Raw genomic sequence first — 9471 nt, 5'->3', positions numbered from 1 at the left:
CTGCTACAGGCTGTCAAAGTAGTAGAGGATGGGCCAAGTCCTAGTGGTCCTGTGCCTGTGTGGAAGACTTTGAAGAAGGTCCTGGATCCTGGCCATCTGGGGGAGAGAACCAGCAGATGGAAGAACTCTCTCTGTCTTTCTGCCTCTGCCTCTCTGTAACTCTGCTGTTCAAATAAATAAATAACTATTTGTTAAAAAAAATTCTAAGTCTTCTTTTGACTTCCTCCCAACCACAGGCCTTTGTACATGTGGCCCCTACAATAACTTTGTCACCATTGCCCTTTCTAAAATTAATCATCTCTTGCTAAGAACAATGGCTGGAGCGAGGTCAACCTGAAACCAGGAGCCAGGAGCTTCTTCTAGGTCTCCCACACAGGTACAGGAGCACAAGTGCTTGGGCCATCTTCTACTGCTTTTTCAGGCCATAGCAGAGAGATGGGCTTGAAGAGGAGCAGCCAGAACTAGAACTAGTGCCCATATGGATGTTGGCACTGCAGGCAATGGACTAATCTAGTGCACCATAGTGCTGACCCAACATTTACTTTTACATCTTATTTTTTCTGTTGTAATGATTGGACTATTGCTGAATAAGTTCCTTTATATCTGATGGAAACCCTACTATGGCTCCTATATTATAATGCTGAATACTACTTATAGTAAAATACTATAATTTATATCATAATGTGTGCATTCCTTTTAACTTATTTTCATTTACTACTATCACCTTTATACATTATCAGTATTCTCCTATAGGCTGATCATCATACTATGAGCATCACATTACCTTGATTTGCTTTTTCACTGTTACATAATCAACTTCATCATAAATTTTATGAACTCCTGGCAACTTTCCTGTTCATAGGTTCTCAGAACACTCTTTTGCCACCATATTCAATTCCCTTTTCAGGTGATATATTTTTGCCATTTTTGGAGCTCCAGGTGATTTTAAAATTATGTTTAATTTTGAATTTCAAAAATATAACTCTAGATATAGTACATTTACTTTATCATTATCATTGGAATTGGCATGAAATTCATTTATGTTTATTTGAAAATTGTTAAATTTTTCATTATTGTGTAACTGAAATGGACTACTTGTCTCTAAAATCCATTATATATGTGTACATAATATACAGTACTGGCTGGCACCACGGCTCACTAGGCTAATCCTCTGCCTTGTGGCACCGGCACACCAGGTTCTAAATCCAGTCAGGGTGCCAGATTCTGTCCCGGTTGCCCTTCTTCCAGGCCAGCTCTCTGCTGTGGCCAGGGAGTGCAGTGGAGGATGGCCCAAGTGCTTGGGCCCTGCACCCCATGGGAGACCAGGATAAGTACCTGGCTCCTGCCATCAGATCAGCGCAGTGCGCTGGCCGCGGTGGCCATTGGAGGGTGAACCAATGGCAAAGGAAGACCTTTCACTCTGTCTCTCTCTCTCACTGTCCACTCTGCCTGTCAAAAAATAAAAAATATATACAGTACTATATATAATATATATACATAGTCACTTTATTATGGTTCTTATCAAATGACAGTTTTACTCACTGTAGTCACAATTTAAGAATTTCACATCCCTGAACACAACATTTTCTCCTCTGTAAATTACCAAAATGCATATTAGTGATAAAAATTTAAGTACTTTTAATATAAAGTGAATACATCAAGGGTGAGCATTTGACCTGTAGTTAAAATGTTCATGTTCAAATTTGAAGAAAATGTGTTGAATTCCTGGCTCTGTCTCCTGACTCCAACTTTCTATCAATAAAGACCTGGGATATACTAGTTATGGCTCAAGTAATTGAGTTCCTGCCATCATGTGGGAAACATAGATTGAGCTCCCAATTATTTTTGTTGATTCTTGTTCTGCCCCCAACATTTTGCAGGCATCAGGTATTTAGGGGAGTTTATCAGTGGATGAGTGCTCTCTCTCTCCCTCTCTCTCCCTCTCTCTCCCTCTCTCTCCCTCTCTCTCTCTCTCTCTCTGTGTGTGTGTGTGTCTACATTTTTGTCACTCTGTTTCAGGATATTTTAGGAAATGCAAAGAGATAATACCTCAAAATATAGCATTCTTGATCCCACCTAACTCTTGATGGCCTAAGTAATTTCATTTATCTTAATGTAGAGATTTTTGTATTTCTCTAATTTTTAATAAATTTAATTTTCACAGTAAGCACTCTATAGCAATTTTTAAGAAAGTTATTATAATATTGCATATGAAAAAATGCAGCCTGGATTTTCAATATTCTGAAATAATATGAAGAATAAAATGAGAGAAATATGTATGAATATGTTTATATAAACATGTGTTCTTTTTCCCACAAATTCATGCAGTGTACAAATACATATTGAAAACCCACACTGTGTAAGACATTATTGTACTAGGCTCTGCAAATAAAACAAATTTTCTGTTCTTATTTGGATTAGAGTCTAGTGGAGAGGAAATTAAAATAAAATTACAACTCTGAATTTAGATGGATTTAGTAAGATAACAATTTAATGATCACATAATAAAATTCAATCCACACTGGGTCAAGGGAACATTTTCCTGAAGATAACATGAGTAGACTGAGACATAAAGGATTAAAACATAGCAGTTAAGAAAAGAATGAAGAATATTCCAACCAGTGTATACCACATGCTGAAGCTCAGCTGAAATTTACTTGTAGCCAAGATGAAGTAAAAATTGTTCTTTAACTCCTTACATGAGACAATCAGACACTAAAGAGAAAACCAGCATTTATCACCGATTTTCATAATAAAGGGCCTGAGGCAAAGAACACAATATATGAAAGATAAAAGAAAAATAAACTCTCAAATTCTGCAGCTCCTAACAGAGAGATTCCATGCCCTGTCACAGGGAGAGGGAACTGAGGTGGAGTGTACAGACTCCCTGTATTGATGTGATGAAGCTGGGTATTCTGGAACATCATGTCAGTGAGCTATCATAGGGAAATCTGGAGAGGAGCAGAGTAATGAGAACGAACACTGGAGACATTTGGATGGCCTTGTTTGATGTTTAGTGGAGTCATAAACAGTGCATGCCCACTAGAAAAAAAAATGAAGACTGTGGGTGTGACATCTATAAAGATTAGAGGAAATTCTTCCTTGTGCCCATAGAGAGCTGAGATTAAACATCCATTCTCAGCAGCCAGACTGAAAAACTCCCAAGTCATGGGACAATGATTAGAGTAATGAGAAAAGGTTTTTCCTTAGGACTAGGAATTTAGACATAGGCTGAGCGTGGTTCTGCTCCACCCAACAAATCATGAAAGCAAGACTAGAAAAGATCAAACTGTATTTAAGGTGCTTAACTGATCAAAAAGTAAATCTCAAAAATGATAAGTAGAAGTGTGGAAGATATTTTTTTAAAACTAACTTAACACTCATAAAGATAATTACAGTGTCAGAAATCGTCACTGTACTGGATAGGCATTAATGTAAATTATTTATCACAAAAATGCATAAGTTTGAGACTGTGATGATCTTTGATAAAACTTCAAGTGAATACAGATAGCCTGCCAAATGGAGACATAGGAAAGTTCTGAAGGAAAAATGGCAACTTTTCCTAGACTTAAAGTATATTATGTTTTTATTGTATCACATATAATGTAGTATAGTTACTTCCAGATGGACTCTAATGAATTAAAATCATATACTATCATAGGTAAAACAGCTGTATCATAGCAAAAACAAAGAGTTGTAGTTAATAATTCCTTCTAAATTAGATATAAACTAAATCATAAAATAATTTATTAATCTAAATAAGGCAGAATCGAATAATAAACTATGAAATTACACCAGTTTGATTTCAGATAAGCTGAACTACAATAATATGTAAGTACCACACTAACACTTAAAAACTGAAAAGTGAGGAACATGAGCCTTACCAAGGTTAATTTCATAGCCATACTCCCATAAGCAATTAAAAATTTATTTCAAAATTATTTCCAACTAAAGACACTAGAAAAAGAGGAGCAACTTAAAGTCTCAGCACCAAGTAGAGAGTGAAAATAGGTATTTGCTGTGATCTGAACATACCATTTAAATGCTGAAGAAGATATAATAATTCTAAATATTTATGCATCTAATAAAGTCAAATGCATGCTATAAAGTAAGATAGTTTAAAAAATTAGAAATATCATTTGAGATTCTAGTACTTCTCATTCAGCAAATGACAGAACAAGAAGAAATGCAGTAAGAATATCCAATTCAAAACACTACTCTCAAGTAACCATAGAACACTTACCAAAGTGGATGTCACAGAGCATAAAACATACACTAATAAAAGGATAAAATCAAATGATATGTTTTGCTCTATGAATACAAACCAGTCAAATCAGAAAGAAATAACACAAACAGGAATCAGGAAAATATTCAAATACTTGGAAAGTAAGTAGCACACATTGCAATAAACCTGAGTCCAAGAGCAAGTAGACAGAAAGTATTTAACTGAATTGAATACAACATAAGAGAACTTGTTTAATGTAGCTATCAGGGCACATTAATGAAAAGTTTTAGTGTTAAATGTCTGTAGAAAGGGGTTCAGAAGCTTTTTTAAAGAAAAAACACAATGAAAAATTTTGAAGCCCTTGATATTAGTCTGAAATCAATGAACTTGATTTCCAACTAAAGACACTAGAAAAAGAGGAGCAACTTAAAGTCTCAGCACCAAGTAGAGAGTGAAAATAAGTATCTGCTGTGATCTGTACATACCATTTAAATGCCAAAACATAATCATGGATGGTGTTATTGCCTGATAAAGCTGTAAGGTGCTCAGGCAGGATCAGAGGCTTATAAAACAGACACAGTGAGAATCTTTACCCTTTATCCACTTGAGGATTCTGGGAAAAGCCATCTAGGAACCAGGAAGCAGGCACCCAAGAGGCCCTCAACCCTGTCAGGGCTGCATCCTGAGACTCTTACTTTAAGATCTGTGGTGATTTCTTTGGTTTATAAGCTGCAAAGGCTATGATAACTTCCTACAGCCATCCCAATCAACTACAGCAACCAAGATACAATCAGTAAAATTTATCCCCAGGAGCTGCAACACCTCCCACAGGGACCCCAAGGCACCTCTGGCCTTAACCACCTCAACCCTGGCACAGCTCCCCGAGCTCTGTTCCAGGAGCAGGGTCACCAGTACCACTGAGAAGAACAAAGCCAGCCCCACAGGGAAAGAGGTGGAGCCTGGGGCTGGAGTCACTGCTGGGTACAGGGACCCATGGCTGTGAGGGCCAGGTGGCTCCCTGAAGGACCATGTCCACCAAGGCCAGTGAGTGTACCTCTGGTGTACTTCTTGTTGCTATCAGAAGATTGCCCACGTGTGATCGCCTCCTGAACCTTGCTGGCTGTGAGGCCTCAGCCTCATGCATAACTCAGCTCACCCCTTGGCTGCCTAGAATTAATCTCAGCACCAAGCATGACCCACAGCACTGCACGGTGCAGGACATGGCAGCGAGCATGGCCTCGAGGTCATGAAGGTCAAAAAGCTGCAGCACTGACCCTGAGCCAAGCAACCTAAATGTGCTTGTCTCTCTCAACACCTGCACACCAGCCTGCTTTCATGACCAACTTCATTGTGACAGAAGAAAAACTTCAGTAAAACTGAGGAAAAAATGGGAAAAGCCACTGTAACAAAACCATGTGTGGAAATAGTGAAGGTGATAAACATCTATCCACTCAGGTTGATCAAGAAAAAGTGAAAATGCACAAATTATTAATGATGAAATAATGTGATATTAGTACAAATTCTTGAGATATTAATACAGATTTTCATGAAGAATCATGCTAACATAAATAAAATAGACAAGTTCCTTGAAAGATAAACTCAGTCAAGAAGAAATTCACCACCTGTATTAACCAATATCTATAAAGCAAAATACAGTCAGAGTTACAAATCTTCCTAGAAAGCATCACCTGGCCCAGATACCTACACTGATGCATTCTTCCAAGTGTTTTAGAAGGAAATAAAAAATATAATTCTACATGCTTTTCAAAAGATGAGGAGGAATACATCTGAACTAATCCTATAATGAAAATATTATCCTGAAAAACAAACACAGTGATTGAAAAAATCAACTTTCCTCATGAGCAATAATGTAAAAATCCAACCAAATTTTGAAATAATCAAGATATTCTCATATGGGTGAATGTATGAATGAACTGTGTTGTATCATACAAAAAATAGTTTGTTGCTAAAAGGAAATGAGCTAACAAATCATGAAAACACACAGAGGAATCTTTGGTGTATTACCAAGTAAAAGAAGTTGACGTGAACAATTATACATGCTCATCACTATGTGACATTTCAGAATGGCACAATTATGAATCTAGTAAAAAGATTAGTTGTTGACAGGATTGTAGAGGGAAGAAATGGGTGACTAGGCAGATAAGATTTTAGAGTAATGAAATGTTGCATAATAAAATGATGGACACACATTATTCTAACTTTGCATGAATTCATAAAGTTTTCAATACAAAATCCTAGTGTCAATTATGGATTTGAGGTGTTAATGATGTATCAAATGTAATCATAACAACTATACTACACTGGTCAGGTTCATATTAATAAGAGGAGTGACTATGCCACTGTGGCAGCAGATATTTTTGGAAAATCTCTGTACCTTCCTCTTAATTTTAATATGAACCTAAGATATCGCTAAAGATAAAATGTGTTAAAAATTTGGGACATCAGTCTCTCTCGGCTCGCCTCGTGCGTGGCTGGGCGTGCCGCACTCTCCTAAAGGTGGACCTCAAACTCCAGCAGCTTGACGTCTTGGCCAGCCTCCATGGCCAGGTTCCGGGACTGCTGGACTGGGACATGAGGAACAAGGCCTTTCTGGCCTTCACCACGTCGCACCTGCCTGTGGCCGAGCAGAACCTTGCCAGGTACAGGCTTCAAATAGTCGAACCACCAAGGTTACCTTTGGAGAAGAAGCCCCATGCTGACAGAGATGGTCCAGAGTTCGAGCCCAACCTGTGGATGTGGGTGAACCTCAACATCGTGTACCCACCGGGAAAACTGGAAGCCCAAGGGGCTAGCGAGAAGAAGGAACCGGCAGGCATGGTCCCTCGCCTTCAGCTGCCCTGCCATCAGGAAGATGCCTGCTCCCCAGAGGCTGCGGGGCCAGCGCACTGTCACCTTCCTCCCCGAGCAGTCTCCGTCACCAAAGCACTTTTCGTCTTCCCCCAGCAGCTGGGAGCTCATGGAAGAGGAGGAGGCCGAGGACCAGGATGACAGCTCCTGTGTGGCTCTCCTGTCCCCTCACAAAAGGGCCCCCTCCAGAGCCGGAGGCTTCAGCAAGCCAGCAGCCAGGAGGGGAGGCTCTGGCCCTGGCCCCTCTCAATTACTTCCACCTAATTGCCCTGGCATTAAGAAACAGTTCCCCCCGTGGCCTCAACATGCAGCAGATCTACAGTTTCACTCGACAACACTTTCCAGTTTTCCGAATGGCTCCAGAAGGCTGGAAGAACACCATCTGCCACAACCTGTGTTTCCGAGACAGCTTTGAGAAAGTGCCGGTCAGTATGCAGGTCGCGGCCATCACCCCATCCCGCTCCTGCTTCTGGAAGTTGACTGAGGAGGGACGCCACCGCTTTGCCGAGGAGGCCTGCGCCCTGGCTGTCACCCAGCTGGAAAGTATCCAGCAGTGCATGAGCCAACCAGATATGATGCTCTTCCTCTTTGACCTTTGATGCCCCAAAGCGAGTCCCCTGCCTTATTAGTTGCCCCCAGCAGCCTTGTGTGGATATGTGTGTGTGGTCTCTGAAGATGGGGTGAAGGGCAGAGGTGCAGTTCCAGCTTGGGGTGGGGAGCAGCCCATGCGTGCTACCGAGGCAGTGGGGCAGCTGCTGGTGTGCAGACCCAGATGCCATGCTTGTCTCAGAGGATGAGAGTCCTCGCCCTTCGCCAGACCTGAGCGAGTGCTCATTTTCTGGATTTTGAAGATAATCATGGGAGATGCTGGCTTGTGGCAGGCAGCCCTGGGAGCACCACCTACTCGTTCAGCTAACATTGTTAAGCTGCTACTTAACGAACTCATAGGGCTGCAGGGCCCTGGGACAGTTTCTGCTCTGCACTGTGGTAGCTGAGACAGGGGTAAGGGCAGGTGCCATGGCAGCAGAGGGGGGCAGTTTTAGGGAGAGGCTACCTTTGTTTGGAAGTTTTGATCAATAAAGGATAATATGAAGAAAAAAATTTAGGACATCAAATTCAATCAATAAGCTAAATAAATGACTAAACAAATGGGATATATTCCAGGAATGCAGGGCTTGTTTAACACTAACACAATGATTAGATTTATTATGGTATTAATAATATGAAAGAGAAAAACTGCAGGGTTACTGTTATTTCACTCCTATTGGGGATGCCGGACACCCTGGTGCAAGACTCTCTCTCAGTATAGAAATAAAGGGCTGAGTCCAAGAGTGTGCAAAGCACAAGTGGATTTATTGCATAGAAAGGAGTACAGACTCCTGAGAGAGAGGAGGGGCTCAAAGCTGGGAGTCCATTACCAGAGGAGTGAGCCTGTTTTTGAGTTTTCAGTTTTAGCCTTTACCACTATCCATGGGATGCTTTTTTTTTTTTGTGGGGGACATGCAGAGGTTCCTGTTTTAGGACTGCACCCTCTACTTGGGTCTACATTTGGCTGGACCATTGGCCTGTATTCCAAAGGGCAGAACATCTTTGGCCCACATTGTGACATATGGTTGCTAGGCAGGGGGTCTTTGTTTAAGGTTCTGAACACACGAGCTTTTTGGTGAAAAAATTTTCTGTGGCTAAGGTAGGTGGGACTTGGCTCATGTGGGCCATCAGCATTAAATACCTCATCCTGTTTCATGGCCTGAACATGCAGGTGAGTGCCTGTGAGATGGGATAACTTCAGTCAGAGTAAAGGTAGGTCTCAAGATGGAATCTGAGTTCCTGTCACTGGTTTCTGCCCTTCCCAAGGCCTGAGGCAGCTTTCCTAGTCTATCCATGGCTGGGTAGGGGTGTCCAGTCCCTATAACTCCTCAGTGGATAGAGGCCTTTGACAAACTTAATCTTTCCTGACTTCACAAATCTCAGAAAACTTAAAATACAAGAGGACTTCATCAGCATAAGAAAGAGCATGGATAACAAACTCCAGAAAACATAATTAATGACAGAAATTAAAATACTTTACCTTTAATATCAGAAACAAGATAATAATTTGTTTTCACTACTGTTATTCAGCATTGTAGTTAAGATTCTAGTCAGTATAAGGAGCCAAGATGGCGGAATAGTGAGGGCGCGCACCGATAGTCCGGGAAAATTTAGTTTAATAAAAGGGGAGTTACGGTAGCCTCAGAAAAAAGAACCAGGAAAATATTGCAGACGAAACTCTTCTGGATCCAGTGGGCGTAAATCGGAGGACCTACTGGGAGAACAAGGTCGCCCACCGCGCGCGAAAGCCTAGCCGAAGGACCGAGCCGCGGGACGGAACCGCGGAAGCC

At 41.0% G+C, this 9471-nt stretch overlaps 1 pseudogene; it reads left to right on the top strand.

Annotated features, from left to right (window-relative positions):
• Positions 1-4045: 4045 nt before the first annotated feature.
• On the top strand, positions 4046-9101 carry LOC138848322 (forkhead box protein R1 pseudogene; annotated as a pseudogene).
• Positions 9102-9471: the final 370 nt, after the last annotated feature.

The sequence above is a fragment of the Oryctolagus cuniculus genome, chromosome 17 (assembly GCF_051225735.1).
Source record: "Oryctolagus cuniculus isolate XC-2025 breed Fujian yellow rabbit chromosome 17, ASM5122573v1, whole genome shotgun sequence".
NCBI lineage: Eukaryota > Metazoa > Chordata > Mammalia > Lagomorpha > Leporidae > Oryctolagus > Oryctolagus cuniculus.
The sequence above is the reverse complement of the archived record's forward strand: the minus strand, read 5'-3'. Positions and strand labels throughout refer to the sequence as shown.